The 17,731-nt window shown below is 42.6% G+C and overlaps 4 non-coding genes across 4 annotated transcripts; all 4 read right to left on the bottom strand.

Moving 5' to 3' along the window:
* Positions 1-6,903: 6,903 nt before the first annotated feature.
* Positions 6,904-7,010, bottom strand: LOC120992620. Its single transcript, XR_005777023.1, has one exon. It is a non-coding gene; the product is annotated as a U6 spliceosomal RNA (small nuclear RNA).
* A 3,917-nt stretch (positions 7,011-10,927) lies between these two features.
* On the bottom strand, positions 10,928-11,034 carry LOC120992615. The gene has a single exon (XR_005777019.1). It is a non-coding gene; the product is annotated as a U6 spliceosomal RNA (small nuclear RNA).
* A 3,524-nt stretch (positions 11,035-14,558) lies between these two features.
* LOC120992614 lies at positions 14,559-14,665 on the bottom strand. The gene has a single exon (XR_005777018.1). It is a non-coding gene; the product is annotated as a U6 spliceosomal RNA (small nuclear RNA).
* Positions 14,666-16,862: 2,197 nt separating this feature from the next.
* Positions 16,863-16,969, bottom strand: LOC120992613. The gene has a single exon (XR_005777017.1). It is a non-coding gene; the product is annotated as a U6 spliceosomal RNA (small nuclear RNA).
* Between the last annotated feature and the right edge of the window lie 762 nt (positions 16,970-17,731).

Here is a 17,731-nt window from a genome sequence, read left to right as displayed (position 1 = left end):
AAAGATTTGCTTCTAAACTTCTAAGCCTTGTAACATCCCCAAAAAATAAAATATCATTCCCAAAATGATCCAAACATGAAGTAGACATATGGGGAATGTAAAGTAATAACTGTTTTTGAAGGTATTACTATGTATTATAGAAGTAGAGAAATTGAAACTTGGAAATTTGCAATTTTTTACAAATTTTTGGTAAATTTGGTATTTTTTTATAAATAAAAATTTTGGGACTTCGTTTTACCAGTCTCATACAATATGTGACGAAAAAAACAATCTCAGAATGGCCTGGATAAGTCAAAGCGTTTTAAAGTTATCACCACTTAAAGTGACACTAGTCTTATTTGCAAAAAATGGCCTGGTCCTTAACCCCTTAAGGACGCAGGGCGTATCGGTACGCCCTATTTCCCGAGTCCTTAAGGACTCAGGGCGTACCGGTACGTCCTAACTTGAAATCGGCATTCCGGCGCCCCAGGGGTTAATCGGAACGGGATTTCGGCTGAAATCATTCAGCCGGCATCCCGTAACAATGCAGGGGGGGGGGGTCATTTGACCCCCCCACATCGACGATCGCAGAAAACCGCAGTTCAATTCAGACCTGCGGTTTTCTCCGTTTCCGGTCCATTCGGGTGTCCTGTGACCCGATGAACCGGAAAAAGACTGCGATCGGTGGCGTAATTATACACCACCTATCGCAGTCCGAGGATTTGAAGAGGCGGTGCTGGCCCTGGTGCTGATGCCTGCTGTCCAGGGTGCTGATTGGTGCAGGGGAAAGAGGCGCGAGATTCAAACTTCCTGCGCTCCTCTCTCCCCTCCTCTTCCTGTCCAGCACCCTGACCGTGCAGCACCGTCCAGAACGAGCTCCTGTGTCCCCACAATCGGCATCCATCACCCTCCTGCACCCATCGCCACCCAGGTAGGTTAGGGTCAGTGAGGGAGAGGCACCGTTAGGCAGGGAAAGAAGGGAAAAGTTAGTTAGGAAAAAAACAAAAACTTTTATTTCCAAACTTTCTTTGATCCATCCATCAGACCCCAGATCCCCCCCTGCCACTTGCCCCCCCCCCCCACCAGACCCCCCCACCACCAGACCCCCACCCCACCCCCCTTCCCCCTCCCCTGACCACCAGCCCCCTTACCACCACTTTTTTTTTTTCTGCGTGCGCTGACTGGCCGGCACTTTTTAGTGTCCGTCCAGTGTTAGCGCATCGCCCGCCCCACCACCCCACCGACCGCTGATCAGCGTTGTACCGCTGATCAGCAAGTTTGAACTTTTTTTTTCCTAACACTTGCCCTTTCTTTTTTTGCCTTTTTTAGTACGCGAACACCCGTTGCCCCCACACACACGCACATATAATAAAGGTTTCCACACACGCACACATACACGCACACACACCCATGGCCCGCCGGATGTTCTCGGCCGAGGAGGCATACGCCCAGATTGCCTCCGACTCTGAGAGCCCCAGTGAGGATGAGGATGACCCCACGTTCCTTTTATCATCCGCATCCTCCTCATCATCATCTGATGACGATGAGCCACCAAGGCGGCGGAGCCAGGGGCCCCACATGCTAGGGATCCTGTGGCCCACCCTAGTACGAGCCGCCCTGGGGTTCGTACTGGTTTCCCGGCCCACCAAATAAGTCCACCGGAGCCCCCTGCCGATGAACTTAGCTGGTGTCCCCCAGTGGACTTTGAGCCTGAGAGTCCGGATTTTGCTGGCAATCCTGGAATCCAGATTCCCACAGTGGGGTTTACTGAAATAGACTATTTTAGTTTTTTTTTCAGTAACCCACTAGTGAATCTGATGGTGGAGCAGACGAATCTGTATGCCCAACAGTTCGTCGCTCAAAACCCAGGCTCATTTTTGGCTAGACCCGGTGGCTGGACGCCGGTCAGTGCAGCCGAGATGAGGACATTTTGGGGCCTCGTGCTGCATATGGGTCTAGTCCAAAAACCCAGTGTCAGGCAATACTGGAGTGGGGACGTCCTATACCAGACCCCACTGTACAGTATGGTCATGACACGTCCCCGGTTTGAGGCCATCCGGAAATGTCTGCATTATTCCGATAATGCAGCATGTCCCCCCCGAAGTGATCCTGCCTATGACCGGCTGTACAAGATACGGCCGGTCATCGATCACTTTGGGGCCACATTTCAGCAGGCCTACGTAACTGGAAGGGAGGTCGCGGTTGATGAGTCTCTCGTTGCGCTCAAGGGGAGACTCAGTTTCCGCCAATATATTCCCACAAAGCGGGCGAGGTATGGCGTGAAGCTATACAAAATTTGTGAGAGTACCTCAGGGTACACTTACAAATTTCGTGTGTACGAGGGGCGAGATTCCCGGATTCAACCCCCAGAATGTCCCCCCACTCTGGGTGTTACCGTGGGACCTTATGTACCCACTGCTGGATAAGGGTTACCACTTGTACGTGGACAACTTTTATACCAGCATTCCCTTGTTCAGGTCCCTTGCCGCCAGATCCACGTTCGCTTGTGGGACCGTGCGGAAAAATCAACGCGGCCTCCCTGCCTACCCCCTCCAGGTACCTATCCCCAGGGGTGAGACCCGTGCACTTACCAGTGGAAACCTGTTGCTGGTCAGGTATAAGGACAAGAGGGATGTCCTTATGCTGTCCACAATCCACGGTAACAGCACCACCCCTGTCCCTGTGCGAGGTACCGCAGCAACGGTCCTCAAGCCCGATTGTATCGTCGCCTACAATCGGTATATGGGAGGAGTTGATCTCTCGGATCAAGTCCTCAAGCCATATAACGCCATGCGCAAAACCCGGGCATGGTACAAAAAAGTTGCGGTCTACTTGGTGCAGGTTGCCATGTACAACTCTTTTGTACTATCCCGAAGCGCTGGCAGCACAGGGACATTCCTCCAATTCTATGAGGCAGTCCTCAAGGACCTGATCTTTTCGGACCGGGAAGGAGCAGGCCGGAGTACCTCGGGAATTGGAGGCACCCGGATCGCCCCTGGCCAACACTTTCCAGGTGTGGTCCCCCATACTGGAAAGAAGGGACGAACCCAAAAAAAAGTGCAGAGTGTGTCGCAGGAGGGGGATACGGAAGGACACCACCACTCAGTGCGACACTTGCCCCGATCATCCGGGCCTCTGTGTTATCGATTGCTTCAGGGAGTATCACACTTCCATGGAGTACTAAATTTTTATAATCCCCAACAGTCCACTAGAGAACATAAAAAACTATGGCTCTCAGACTTTGGAGACACGGAAACATTTTTTTTTTCCCAAAAAAATATTAGTTTTAGTGCAGGCATCCTCAAACTGCGGCCCTCCAGATGTTGTAAAACTATAACTCCCAGCATGCCCAGACAACCTACAGCCATCAGCAGGGCATGGTGGGAATTGTAGTTTTACAACATCTGGAGGGCCGCAGTTTTTAGGATGCCTGCTTAGTGTCTCCAAAGTCTGAGAACCATACATATCGGGCATCGTCGAGTGCGTAAAAGTCGTCGCTATAAAAATAACTTTTGCCCAAACGCCTCGGATGAACGGTGTTAAAAATATAAAATAAAAACGGTCCCAAAACACCCATTTTTGGGCAAAATTTCCATTTGAATCCTTTTTGCCGGTAATAAAGCAAGGGTTAACCGCCAAACAAAACTCAATATTTATGGCCCTGATTCTGTAGTTTGCAGAAACACCCCATATGTGGTCGTAAATGGCTATATAGCCGCACGGCAGGGCATAGAACGAAGGGAACTCCATATGGTTTCTAGAAGGCAGATTTTGATGGACAGTTTTTTTTTTGACACCATGTCCCATTAGAAGCCCCCCTGATGTAGCCTAGACTAGAAACTCCAAAAAAGTGACCACATCTAAGAAACTACACCCCTCAAGGTATTCAAAAGTTACTTTACAAACTATGTTAACCCTTTAGGTGTTCCACAAAACTAAATAGCGAATGTAGAAACAATTTTAGAATTTTTTTTTTGTTACATTGCCTCAAAAAAGAGTAATATAGAGCAACCAAAAATCATATTTACCCCTAAAATAGTCCCAAAACAACAACCACCTTATCCCGTAGTTTCCTAGATGGGGTCACTTTTGTGGAGTTTCTACTCTAGGGGTGCATCAGGGGGCTTGAAAGGGTACATGGTGTAAATAAACCAGTCCAGCAAAATCTGCCTGCCAAAAACCATATGACGTTCCCCTTCTTCTATGTCCTGCCGTTTAGCCAAATAGTAGTTTACGACCACATATGGGGTGTTTCTGAAAACTACAGCATCGGGGCAACCCATTTTGAGTTTTGTTTGGCAGTTAACCCTTGTTTTACTCCTGGAAAAAATTGATTATATAGGAAAATTTTCCAAAAAATAGAAATTTCAAAATTGTTTCTCCATCTGCCATCAACTCTTGTGGAACACCTAAAGGGTTAACAAAGTTTGTAAACCCAGTTTTGAATACTTTGAGGGGTGTACTTTCTTAGATGGAGTCACTTTTTTGAAATTTCTATTCTAGGGGTGCAACAGGGGGCTTCAAATGGGACATGGTATAAACAAATCCAGTCCTGCAAAATCTGCCTTCCAAAACCCATATGGTGTTCCCCTCCTTCTATGTGCTCCCGTTCGGCCAAACAGTAGTTTACGACCACATATGGGGTGTTTCTGCAAACTACAGAATCGGGGCAACCCATTTTGAGTTTTGTTTGGCAGTTAACCCTTGTTTTACTCCTGGAAAAAATTGATTATATTGGAAAATTTTCCAAAAAATAGAAATTTCAAAATTGTTTCTCCATCTTCCATCAACTCTTGTGGAACACCTAAAGGGTTAACAAAGTTTGTAAACCCAGTTTTGAATACCTTGAGGGGTGTACTTTCTTAGATGGAGTCACTTTTTTGAAATTTCTATTCTAGGGGTGCAACAGGGGGCTTCAAATGGGACATGGTATAAACAAAACCAGTCCTACAAAATCTGCCTTCCAAAACCCATATGGTGTTCCCGTCCTTATATGTGCTCCCGTTTGGCCAAACAGTAGTTTACGACCACATATGGGGTGTTTCTGCAAACTACAGAATCGGGGAAACCCATTTTGAGTTTTGTTAGGCAGTTAACCCTTGTTTTACTACTGGAAAAAATTGATTATATTGGAAAATTTTCCAAAAAATATAAATTTCAAAATTGTTTCTCCATCTGCCATTAACTCTTGTGGAAGACCTAAAGGGTTAATAAAGTTTGAAAAAACAGTTTTGAATACTTTGAGGGGTGTAGTTTCTATAATGGGGTCATTTTTGGGAGGTTTCTATTATCTAAGCCTCACAATATGACTTCAAACCTGAACTGGTCCATAAAAAGTGGGATTTTGAAGATTTCTGAAAATTTCGAAATTTGCTTCTAAACTTCTAAGCCTTGTAACATCCCCAAAAAATAAAATATCATTCCCAAAATGCTACAAACATGAAGTAGACATATGGGGAATGTAAAGTCATCACAATTTTTGGGGGTATTACTATGTATTACAGAGGTAGAGAAACTGAAACTTTGAAATTTGCTAATTTTTCAAAATTTTCGGTAAAAATTGTATTTTTTTATGCAAAAAAATTAACTTTATTGACCCAATTTTAGCAGTGTCATGAAGTACAATATGTGACGAAAAAACAATCTCAGAACGGCCTGGGTAAGTCAAAGCGTTTTAAAGTTATGAGCACTTAAAGTGACAGTGGTCAGATTTGCAAAAAATGGCCAAGTCCTTAAGGTGAAATAGGGCCGAGTCCTTAAGGGGTTAAGGTGAAATAAGGCTGTGTCCTAAGGAGTTAAGTTTCCTAGACTCTGGCATAAGGTGTTATTTTCTGTCTGATAACCTAGCTGCCAGCCCTTACCTTGGACTTCATTCTTCGATATGTGTGTATGCAGTCAGCCCTGACCTCGGCCTGTCTCCTGATTATTACCTGATACCTTGGTGCATTGCACTGGTGTCTCTGACTCCTGTGGGTCAGCTGCCAATTACACCGAGACTACTCCAGGAGGTAGCAGCATCGAGGGAGGCGCTAAGGAGGCTTGTCCACGTTGAGGCCTTGTATTGGATGCCCCCCACCCTATGTTTTGATCCGCTCAACGGGGGGATGCAGCAGCGGCCGTGCGGGGATCAGGGTAAGTAGTGCGCAGGCATTAGTGGGGACATTATAGGGGTTGGATAACCCCTTTAAGTTTCACCCAAAGCCAAAGTGGTTAGTTGGCACAGTTCGTCCACGCCTGTCCCGATAACACAACTCCTCCAACAACTTGTCATAGACCTCTATTGAATATATACGTCCTTAGCGTATACCTTGAAGAGAAGCCGGGATTCTATCAAGCTTGTATGACAGTTTTCCGGTGTACAAAAGTTGCAACTTCTTGTGTAAGCCCTGTTCCGTGCAAAAAGTTTCCACAGTGACCTCTGGAGGACCCACACCCAGGGCTGACGTGTTGTGCATGTCCGTCCTGCGGTGTCTTGTAATGCAGATCAGCCCTCTTCCAGTGACTGGCATTTATGTACAGTGGCAGATATACTTGTGTGGGTAGGACTGGCACTGTGCAGGTCTGGTACTGCATGCCCTTCTTTCTGTTACAGGTGGGGGGTAGTGATGGTCAGACCCTCACCAATCGCACATTGCTAGCTTATCTTAAAACATAAAAACTTGATGTAAACAATAGCTCTCTTTCTGATGATGCACTGAGATTTCCTTTAAGACAGCAGTTGTTTTTCAGATAAGCGGCATCAAAGATGACAGGCAGCTGCTTATCACCCCTGTCTAGGGCGATAAACATGCTAGTCTGCAGGCTTATATTATCTAGAATGTATGAAATGTCTGACAAAAGTGACATAAAGTGAATCGACATTAAAACACTGCTGCGCAATAAAAAAATCTGCCTAAAAGAAAAGAAGATATAAGTTGCGGGAAACAAAATATGTAACGCTTCACGAATTTGCGTGTCATCCTTGCGCAGGGGCCATGCTAATCTTCTCTGTATCGTTCCAATTTTAGTATATGTGCTGCCGAAGCAAGCACAAACCTGAAGGTGGCGCACTACCTATATATAGTCCCTCACAGTGTATAATTTTAAATTAGGGCGACAAGGTAATGTTTTCCTCTGTTAATCTCTACGGGATTTCTTGTTTATTACACTGTGCGAAATGTTTTATGTAATTCACTTTTACTACGGTACTAAAGATGCCATACGTTCCGTGTGCTGTCTTTCCTGCAATGAATCATGTGAACTAATGATATGCAAAATTCTCTGAGGTCATCGGGAAGCGACGCCGCTCAGCCTCAGGCTGCTGGTTGGTACGTTACATCACAAAAATTGTAATAGCAGGCGATCAAAAAGTCATATGCCCACCAAAATAGTGCCAATAAAACCGTCCTCTCATCCCGCAAAAAATGAGCCCCTACCTAGGATAATCGGCTAAAAAAAAAAAAAAAAAAAGACTCTTAGACTATGGAGATACTAAAATATTTTTTTTTTGTTTATAAAAAGATAATATAGTGTAAAACATAAATAAATAAATAAAAAAGTAGACATATTAGGTATTGCCGTGTCCGTAAGAATCTGCTCTATAAAAATACCCCCACCCTAACCCCTCAGATGAACACGGTAAAAAAAAAAAACAACGGTGACAAAAAAACTATTTTTGCGCAAATTTTCCATTTTAATCAGTTTTTTACCAATAACAAAGTAAGGATTAACAGCCAAACAATACTTAATATTTATTACCCTCATACTGCAGTTTACAGAAACACCCCATATGTGGTCGTAAACTGCTGTATGACCAAACGGCAGGGTGCAGAAGGAAAGGAACGCCGTATGGTTTCTGGAAGGGAGATTTTGATGGCCTTTTTTTTTTGGCACCATGTCCCATTTGAAGCCCCCCTGATGCACCCCTAGATTAAAAACTCCATAAAAGCGACCCCATCTAAGAAACTACACCCCTCAAGGTATCCAAAACTTATTTCACAAACGTCGTTAACCCTTTAGGTGTTCCACAAGGGTTATTGGCAAATGGAGATAAAATTTCAGAATTTCTATTTCTGGTAACCTTGCCTCACAAAAATTTAATATAGGTAAACCAAAAATCATATGTAGCCTAAAAATAGTCCCAACAAAACTGCCACCGAATCCCGTAGTTTCCAAAATGGGATCACTTTTATGGAATTTCTACTCTAGGGGTGCATCAGGGCGGCTTCAAATGGGACATGGTGTAAATAAACCAGTCCAGCAAAATCTGCCTTCCAAAAACCACACGGAGCACCTTTCCCCCTACGCCCCAACTGTGTGCCCGTACAGTAGTTTACGGCCACATATGGGGTGTATCTGCAAACTACAGAATCGGGGCAATAAATATAGCATTTTTTTTGGCTGTTAACCCTTCCTTTGTTACTGGAAAAAATTTATTAAAATGGAAAATTTGCCCAAAAATTTAAATTCTCAAATTTCATCCCCATTTGCCAATAACTCTTGTGCAACACCTAAATGGTTAACAAAGTTTGTAAAATCAGTTTTGAATACCTTAAGGGGTATAGTTTCTTAGATGGGGTCACTTTTATGGAGTTTCTACTCTAGGGGTGCATCAGGGGGGCTTCAAATGGGAAATGGTGTAAATAAACCAGTCCAGCAAAATCTGCCTTCCAAAAACCATACGACGCACCTTTCCCTCTACGCCCTACTGTGTTGCTGTACAGTAGTTTACGGCCACATATGGGGTGTTTCTGCAAACTACAGAATCGGGGGCAATAAATATACCATTTTGTTTGGCTGTTAACCCTTCCTTTGTTACTGAAAAAAATGGATTAAAATGGAAAATTTGCCAAAAAATTTTAATTCGCAAATTTCATTCCCATTTGCCAATAACTCTTGTGCAACACCTAAAGGGTTAACAAAGTTTGTAAAATCAGTTTTGAATACCTTAAGGGGTATAGTTTCTTAGATGGGGTCACTTTTATGGAGTTTCTACTCTAGGGGTGCATCAGGGGGGCTTCAAATGGGAAATGGTGTAAATAAACCAGTCCAGCAAAATCTGCCTTCCAAAAACCATACGACGCACCTTTCCCTCTACGCCCTACTGTGTGCCCGTACAGTAGTTTACGGCCACATATGGGGTGTTTCTGCAAACTACAGAATCGGGGCAATAAATATAGCATTTTGTTTGGCTGTTAACCCTTGCTTTGTTACTGGAAAAAATGAATTAAAATGGAAAATTTACCAAAAAAAATCAAAATTTTATCTCCATTTGCCATTAACTCTTGTGGAACACCTAGAGGGTTAACAACATTTTTAAAATCAGTTTTGAATACCTTGAGGGGTGTAGTTTCTAGAATGGGTGATTTCTATTATATAAGCCTCACAAAGTGACTTCAGACCTAAACTGGTCCCTAAAAATTGGGTTTTTGAAAATTTCTGAAAAATTTAAAGATTTGCTTCTAAACTTCTAAGCCTTGTAACATCCCCAAAAATTAAAATATCATTCCCAAAATGATCCAAACATGAAGTAGACATATGGGGAATGTAAAGTAATAACTGTTTTTGGAGGTATTACTATGTATTATAGAAGTAGAGAAATTGAAACTTGGAAATTTGCAATTTTTTACAAATTTTTGGTAAATTTGGTATTTTTTTATAAATAAAAATTTTGGGACTTCGTTTTACCAGTCTCATACAATATGTGACGAAAAAAACAATCTCAGAATGGCCTGGATAAGTCAAAGCGTTTTAAAGTTATCACCACTTAAAGTGACACTAGTCATATTTGCAAAAAATGGCCTGGTCCTTAAGGTGAAATAAGGCTGTGTCCTAAGGAGTTAAGTTTCCTAGACTCTGGCATAAGGTGTTATTTTCTGTCTGATAACCTAGCTGCCAGCCCTTACCTTGGACTTCATTCTTCGATATGTGTGTATGCAGTCAGCCCTGACCTCGGCCTGTCTCCTGATTATTACCTGACCCCTTGGTGCATTGCACTGGTGTCTCTGACTCCTGTGGGTCAGCTGCCAAATTCACAGAGACTACTCCAGGAGGTAGCAGCATCGAGGGAGGCGCTAAGGAGGCTTGTCCACGTTGAGGCCTTGTATTGGATGCCCCCCACCCTATGTTTTGATCCGCTCAACGGGGGGATGCAGCAGCGGCCGTGCGGGGATCAGGGTAAGTAGTGCGCAGGCATTAGGGGGGACATTATAGGGGTTGGATAACCCCTTTAAGTTTCACCCAAAGCCAAAGTGGTTAGTTGGCACAGTTCGTCCACGCCTGTCCCGATAACACAACTCCTCCAACAACTTGTCATAGACCTCTATTGAATATATACGTCCTTAGCGTATACCTTGAAGAGAAGCCGGGATTCTATCAAGCTTGTATGACAGTTTTCCGGTGTACAAAAGTTGCAACTTCTTGTGTAAGCCCTGTTCCGTGCAAAAAGTTTCCACAGTGCCCTCTGGAGGACCCACACCCAGGGCTGACGTGTTGTGCATGTCCGTCCTGCGGTGTCTAGTAATGTAGATCAGCCCTCTTCCAGTGACTGGCATTTATGTACAGTGCCAGATATACTTGTGTGGGTAGGACTGGCACTGTGCAGGTCTGGTACTGCATGCCCTTCTTTCTGTTACAGGTGGGGGGTAGTGATGGTCAGACCCTCACCAATCGCACATTGCTAGCTTATCTTAAAACATAAAAACTTGATGTAAACAATAGCTCTCTTTCTGATGATGCACTGAGATTTCCTTTAAGACAGCAGTTGTTTTTCAGATAAGCGGCATCAAAGATGACAGGCAGCTGCTTATCACCCCCTGTCTAGGGCGATAAACATGCTAGTCTGCAGGCTTATATTATCTAGAATGTATGAAATGTCTGACAAAAGTGACATAAAGTGAATCGACATTAAAACACTGCTGCGCAATAAAAAAATCTGCCTAAAAGAAAAGAAGATATAAGTTGCGGGAAACAAAATATGGAACGCTTCACGAATTTGCGTGTCATCCTTGCGCAGGGGCCATGCTAATCTTCTCTGTATCGTTCCAATTTTAGTATATGTGCTGCCGAAGCGAGCACAAACCTGAAGGTGGCGCACTACCTATATATAGTCCCTCACAGTGTATAATTTTAAATTAGGGCGACAAGGTAATGTTTTCCTCTGTTAATCTCTACGGGATTTCTTGTTTATTACACTGTGCGAAATGTTTTATGTAATTCACTTTTACTACGGTACTAAAGATGCCATACGTTCCGTGTGCTGTCTTTCCTGCAATGCATCATGGGAACTAGTGATATGCAAAATTCTCTGAGGTCATCGGGAAGCGCCGGCGCTCAGCCTCAGGCTGCTGGTTGGTACGTTACATCACAAAAATTATAATAGCAGGCGATCAAAAAGTCATATGCCCACCAAAATAGTGCCAATAAAACCGTCCTCTCATCCCGCAAAAAATGAGCCCCTACCTAGGATAATCGGCTAAAAACAAAAAAAAAAAAAATGACTCTTAGACTATGGAGATACTAAAATATTTTTTTTTTGTTTATAAAAAGATAATATAGTGTAAAACATAAATAAATAAATAAATAAAAAAGTAGACATATTAGGTATTGCCGTGTCCGTAAGAATCTGCTCTATAAAAATACCCCCACCCTAACCCCTCAGATGAACACGGTAAAAAAAAAAAAAAACTGTGACAAAAAAACTATTTTTGCGCAAATTTTCCATTTTAATCCGTTTTTTACCAATAACAAAGTAAGGATTAACAGCCAAACAATACTTAATATTTATTACCCTCATACTGCAGTTTACAGAAACACCCCATATGTGGTCGTAAACTGCTGTATGACCAAACGGCAGGGTGCAGAAGGAAAGGAACGCCGTATGGTTTCTGGAAGGGAGATTTTGATGGCCTTTTTTTTTGGCACCATGTCCCATTTGAAGCCCCCCTGATGCACCCCTAGATTAAAAACTCCATAAAAGCGACCCCATCTAAGAAACTACACCCCTCAAGGTATCCAAAACTTATTTCACAAACGTCGTTAACCCTTTAGGTGTTCCACAAGAGTTATTGGCAAATGGAGATAAAATTTCTGAGTTTCTATTTCTGGTAACCTTGCCTCACAAAAATTTAATATAGATAAACCAAAAATCATATGTAGCCTAAAAATAGTCCCAACAAAACTGCCACCGAATCCCGTAGTTTCCAAAATGGGGTCACTTTTATGGAGTTTCTACTCTAGGGGTGCATCAGGGCGGCTTCAAATGGGACATGGTGTAAATAAACCAGTCCAGCAAAATCTGCCTTCCAAAAACCACACGGAGCACCTTTCCCCCTACGCCCCAACTGTGTGCCCGTACAGTAGTTTACGGCCACATATGGGGTGTTTCTGCAAACTACAGAATCGGGGCAATAAATATAGCATTTTTTTGGGCTGTTAACCCTTCCTTTGTTACTGGAAAAAATTGATTAAAATGGAAAATTTGCCCAAAAATTTAAATTCTCAAATTTCATCCCCATTTGCCAATAACTCTTGTGCAACACCTAAAGGGTTAACAAAGTTTGTAAAATCAGTTTTTAATACCTTAAGGGGTATAGTTTCTTAGATGGGGTCACTTTTATAGAGTTTCTACTCTAGGGGTGCATCAGGGGGGCTTCAAATGGGAAATGGTGTAAATAAACCAGTCCAGCAAAATCTGCCTTCCAAAAACCATACGACGCACCTTTCCCTCTACGCCCTACTGTGTTGCTGTACAGTAGTTTACGGCCACATATGGGGTGTTTCTGCAAACTACAGAATCGGGGCAATAAATATACCATTTTGTTTGGCTGTTAACCCTTGCTTTGTTACTGGAAAAAATGAATTAAAATGGAAAATTTACCAAAAAATCAAAATTTTATCTCCATTTGCCATTAACTCTTGTGGAACACCTAGAGGGTTAACAACGTTTTTAAAATCAGTTTTGAATACCTTGAGGGGTGTAGTTTCTAGAATGGGTGATTTCTATTATATAAGCCTCACAAAGTGACTTCAGACCTAAACTGGTCCCTAAAAATTGGGTTTTTGAAAATTTCTGAAAAATTTAAAGATTTGCTTCTAAACTTCTAAGCCTTGTAACATCCCCAAAAAATAAAATATCATTCCCAAAATGATCCAAACATGAAGTAGACATATGGGGAATGTAAAGTAATAACTGTTTTTGGAGGTATTACTATGTATTATAGAAGTAGAGAAATTGAAACTTGGAAATTTGCAATTTTTTACAAATTTTTGGTAAATTTGGTATTTTTTTATAAATAAAAATTTTGGGACTTCGTTTTACCAGTCTCATACAATATGTGACGAAAAAAACAATCTCAGAATGGCCTGGATAAGTCAAAGCGTTTTAAAGTTATCACCACTTAAAGTGACACTAGTCATATTTGCAAAAAATGGCCTGGTCCTTAAGGTGAAATAAGGCTGTGTCCTAAGGAGTTAAGTTTCCTAGACTCTGGCATAAGGTGTTATTTTCTGTCTGATAACCTAGCTGCCAGCCCTTACCTTGGACTTCATTCTTCGATATGTGTGTATGCAGTCAGCCCCGACCTCGGCCTGTCTCCTGATTATTACCTGACCCCTTGGTGCATTGCACTGGTGTCTCTGACTCCTGTGGGTCAGCTGCCAATTACACCGAGACTACTCCAGGAGGTAGCAGCATCGAGGGAGGCGCTAAGGAGGCTTGTCCACGTTGAGGCCTTGTATTGGATGCCCCCCACCCTATGTTTTGATCCGCTCAACGGGGGGATGCAGCAGCGGCCGTGCGGGGATCAGGGTAAGTAGTGCGCAGGCATTAGGGGGGACATTATAGGGGTTGGATAACCCCTTTAAGTTTCACCCAAAGCCAAAGTGGTTAGTTGGCACAGTTCGTCCACGCCTGTCCCGATAACACAACTCCTCCAACAACTTGTCATAGACCTCTATTGAATATATACGTCCTTAGCGTATACCTTGAAGAGAAGCCGGGATTCTATCAAGCTTGTATGACAGTTTTCCGGTGTACAAAAGTTGCAACTTCTTGTGTAAGCCCTGTTCCGTGCAAAAAGTTTCCACAGTGCCCTCTGGAGGACCCACACCCAGGGCTGACGTGTTGTGCATGTCCGTCCTGCGGTGTCTAGTAATGTAGATCAGCCCTCTTCCAGTGACTGGCATTTATGTACAGTGCCAGATATACTTGTGTGGGTAGGACTGGCACTGTGCAGGTCTGGTACTGCATGCCCTTCTTTCTGTTACAGGTGGGGGGTAGTGATGGTCAGACCCTCACCAATCGCACATTGCTAGCTTATCTTAAAACATAAAAACTTGATGTAAACAATAGCTCTCTTTCTGATGATGCACTGAGATTTCCTTTAAGACAGCAGTTGTTTTTCAGATAAGCGGCATCAAAGATGACAGGCAGCTGCTTATCACCCCCTGTCTAGGGCGATAAACATGCTAGTCTGCAGGCTTATATTATCTAGAATGTATGAAATGTCTGACAAAAGTGACATAAAGTGAATCGACATTAAAACACTGCTGCGCAATAAAAAAATCTGCCTAAAAGAAAAGAAGATATAAGTTGCGGGAAACAAAATATGGAACGCTTCACGAATTTGCGTGTCATCCTTGCGCAGGGGCCATGCTAATCTTCTCTGTATCGTTCCAATTTTAGTATATGTGCTGCCGAAGCGAGCACAAACCTGAAGGTGGCGCACTACCTATATATAGTCCCTCACAGTGTATAATTTTAAATTAGGGCGACAAGGTAATGTTTTCCTCTGTTAATCTCTACGGGATTTCTTGTTTATTACACTGTGCGAAATGTTTTATGTAATTCACTTTTACTACGGTACTAAAGATGCCATACGTTCCGTGTGCTGTCTTTCCTGCAATGCATCATGGGAACTAGTGATATGCAAAATTCTCTGAGGTCATCGGGAAGCGACGCCGCTCAGCCTCAGGCTGCTGGTTGGTACGTTACATCACAAAAATTATAATAGCAGGCGATCAAAAAGTCATATGCCCACCAAAATAGTGCCAATAAAACCGTCCTCTCATCCCGCAAAAAATGAGCCCCTACCTAGGATAATCGGCAATAAATATACCATTTTGTTTGGCTGTTAACCCTTGCTTTGTTACTGGAAAAAATGAATTAAAATTGAAAATTTACCAAAAAATCGAAATTTTATCTCCATTTGCCATTAACTCTTGTGGAACACCTAGAGGGTTAACAACGTTTTTAAAATCAGTTTTGAATACCTTGAGGGGTGTAGTTTCTAGAATGGGTGATTTCTATTATATAAGCCTCACAAAGTGACTTCAGACCTAAACTGGTCCCTAAAAATTGGGTTTTTGAAAATTTCTGAAAAATTTAAAGATTTGCTTCTAAACTTCTAAGCCTTGTAACATCCCCAAAAAATAAAATATCATTCCCAAAATGATCCAAACATGAAGTAGACATATGGGGAATGTAAAGTAATAACTGTTTTTGGAGGTATTACTATGTATTATAGAAGTAGAGAAATTGAAACTTGGAAATTTGCAATTTTTTACAAATTTTTGGTAAATTTGGTATTTTTTTATAAATAAAAATTTTGGGACTTCGTTTTACCAGTCTCATACAATATGTGACGAAAAAAACAATCTCAGAATGGCCTGGATAAGTCAAAGCGTTTTAAAGTTATCACCACTTAAAGTGACACTAGTCATATTTGCAAAAAATGGCCTGGTCCTTAAGGTGAAATAAGGCTGTGTCCTAAGGAGTTAAGTTTCCTAGACTCTGGCATAAGGTGTTATTTTCTGTCTGATAACCTAGCTGCCAGCCCTTACCTTGGACTTCATTCTTCGATATGTGTGTATGCAGTCAGCCCCGACCTCGGCCTGTCTCCTGATTATTACCTGACCCCTTGGTGCATTGCACTGGTGTCTCTGACTCCTGTGGGTCAGCTGCCAATTACACCGAGACTACTCCAGGAGGTAGCAGCATCGAGGGAGGCGCTAAGGAGGCTTGTCCACGTTGAGGCCTTGTATTGGATGCCCCCCACCCTATGTTTTGATCCGCTCAACGGGGGGATGCAGCAGCGGCCGTGCGGGGATCAGGGTAAGTAGTGCGCAGGCATTAGGGGGGACATTATAGGGGTTGGATAACCCCTTTAAGTTTCACCCAAAGCCAAAGTGGTTAGTTGGCACAGTTCGTCCACGCCTGTCCCGATAACACAACTCCTCCAACAACTTGTCATAGACCTCTATTGAATATATACGTCCTTAGCGTATACCTTGAAGAGAAGCCGGGATTCTATCAAGCTTGTATGACAGTTTTCCGGTGTACAAAAGTTGCAACTTCTTGTGTAAGCCCTGTTCCGTGCAAAAAGTTTCCACAGTGCCCTCTGGAGGACCCACACCCAGGGCTGACGTGTTGTGCATGTCCGTCCTGCGGTGTCTAGTAATGTAGATCAGCCCTCTTCCAGTGACTGGCATTTATGTACAGTGCCAGATATACTTGTGTGGGTAGGACTGGCACTGTGCAGGTCTGGTACTGCATGCCCTTCTTTCTGTTACAGGTGGGGGGTAGTGATGGTCAGACCCTCACCAATCGCACATTGCTAGCTTATCTTAAAACATAAAAACTTGATGTAAACAATAGCTCTCTTTCTGATGATGCACTGAGATTTCCTTTAAGACAGCAGTTGTTTTTCAGATAAGCGGCATCAAAGATGACAGGCAGCTGCTTATCACCCCCTGTCTAGGGCGATAAACATGCTAGTCTGCAGGCTTATATTATCTAGAATGTATGAAATGTCTGACAAAAGTGACATAAAGTGAATCGACATTAAAACACTGCTGCGCAATAAAAAAATCTGCCTAAAAGAAAAGAAGATATAAGTTGCGGGAAACAAAATATGGAACGCTTCACGAATTTGCGTGTCATCCTTGCGCAGGGGCCATGCTAATCTTCTCTGTATCGTTCCAATTTTAGTATATGTGCTGCCGAAGCGAGCACAAACCTGAAGGTGGCGCACTACCTATATATAGTCCCTCACAGTGTATAATTTTAAATTAGGGCGACAAGGTAATGTTTTCCTCTGTTAATCTCTACGGGATTTCTTGTTTATTACACTGTGCGAAATGTTTTATGTAATTCACTTTTACTACGGTACTAAAGATGCCATACGTTCCGTGTGCTGTCTTTCCTGCAATGCATCATGGGAACTAGTGATATGCAAAATTCTCTGAGGTCATCGGGAAGCGACGCCGCTCAGCCTCAGGCTGCTGGTTGGTACGTTACATCACAAAAATTATAATAGCAGGCGATCAAAAAGTCATATGCCCACCAAAATAGTGCCAATAAAACCGTCCTCTCATCCCGCAAAAAATGAGCCCCTACCTAGGATAATCGGCTAAAAACAAAAAAAAAAAAATGACTCTTAGACTATGGAGATACTAAAATATTTTTTTTTGTTTATAAAAAGATAATATAGTGTAAAACATAAATAAATAAATAAAAAAGTAGACATATTAGGTATTGCCGTGTCCGTAAGAATCTGCTCTATAAAAATACCCCCACCCTAACCCCTCAGATGAACACGGTAAAAAAAAAAAAAAACTGTGACAAAAAAACTATTTTTGCGCAAATTTTCCATTTTAATCCGTTTTTTACCAATAACAAAGTAAGGATTAACAGCCAAACAATACTTAATATTTATTACCCTCATACTGCAGTTTACAGAAACACCCCATATGTGGTCGTAAACTGCTGTATGAC

The sequence above is a fragment of the Bufo bufo genome, chromosome 2 (assembly GCF_905171765.1).
Source record: "Bufo bufo chromosome 2, aBufBuf1.1, whole genome shotgun sequence".
Lineage (NCBI taxonomy): Eukaryota > Metazoa > Chordata > Amphibia > Anura > Bufonidae > Bufo > Bufo bufo.
The sequence above is the reverse complement of the archived record's forward strand: the minus strand, read 5'-3'. Positions and strand labels throughout refer to the sequence as shown.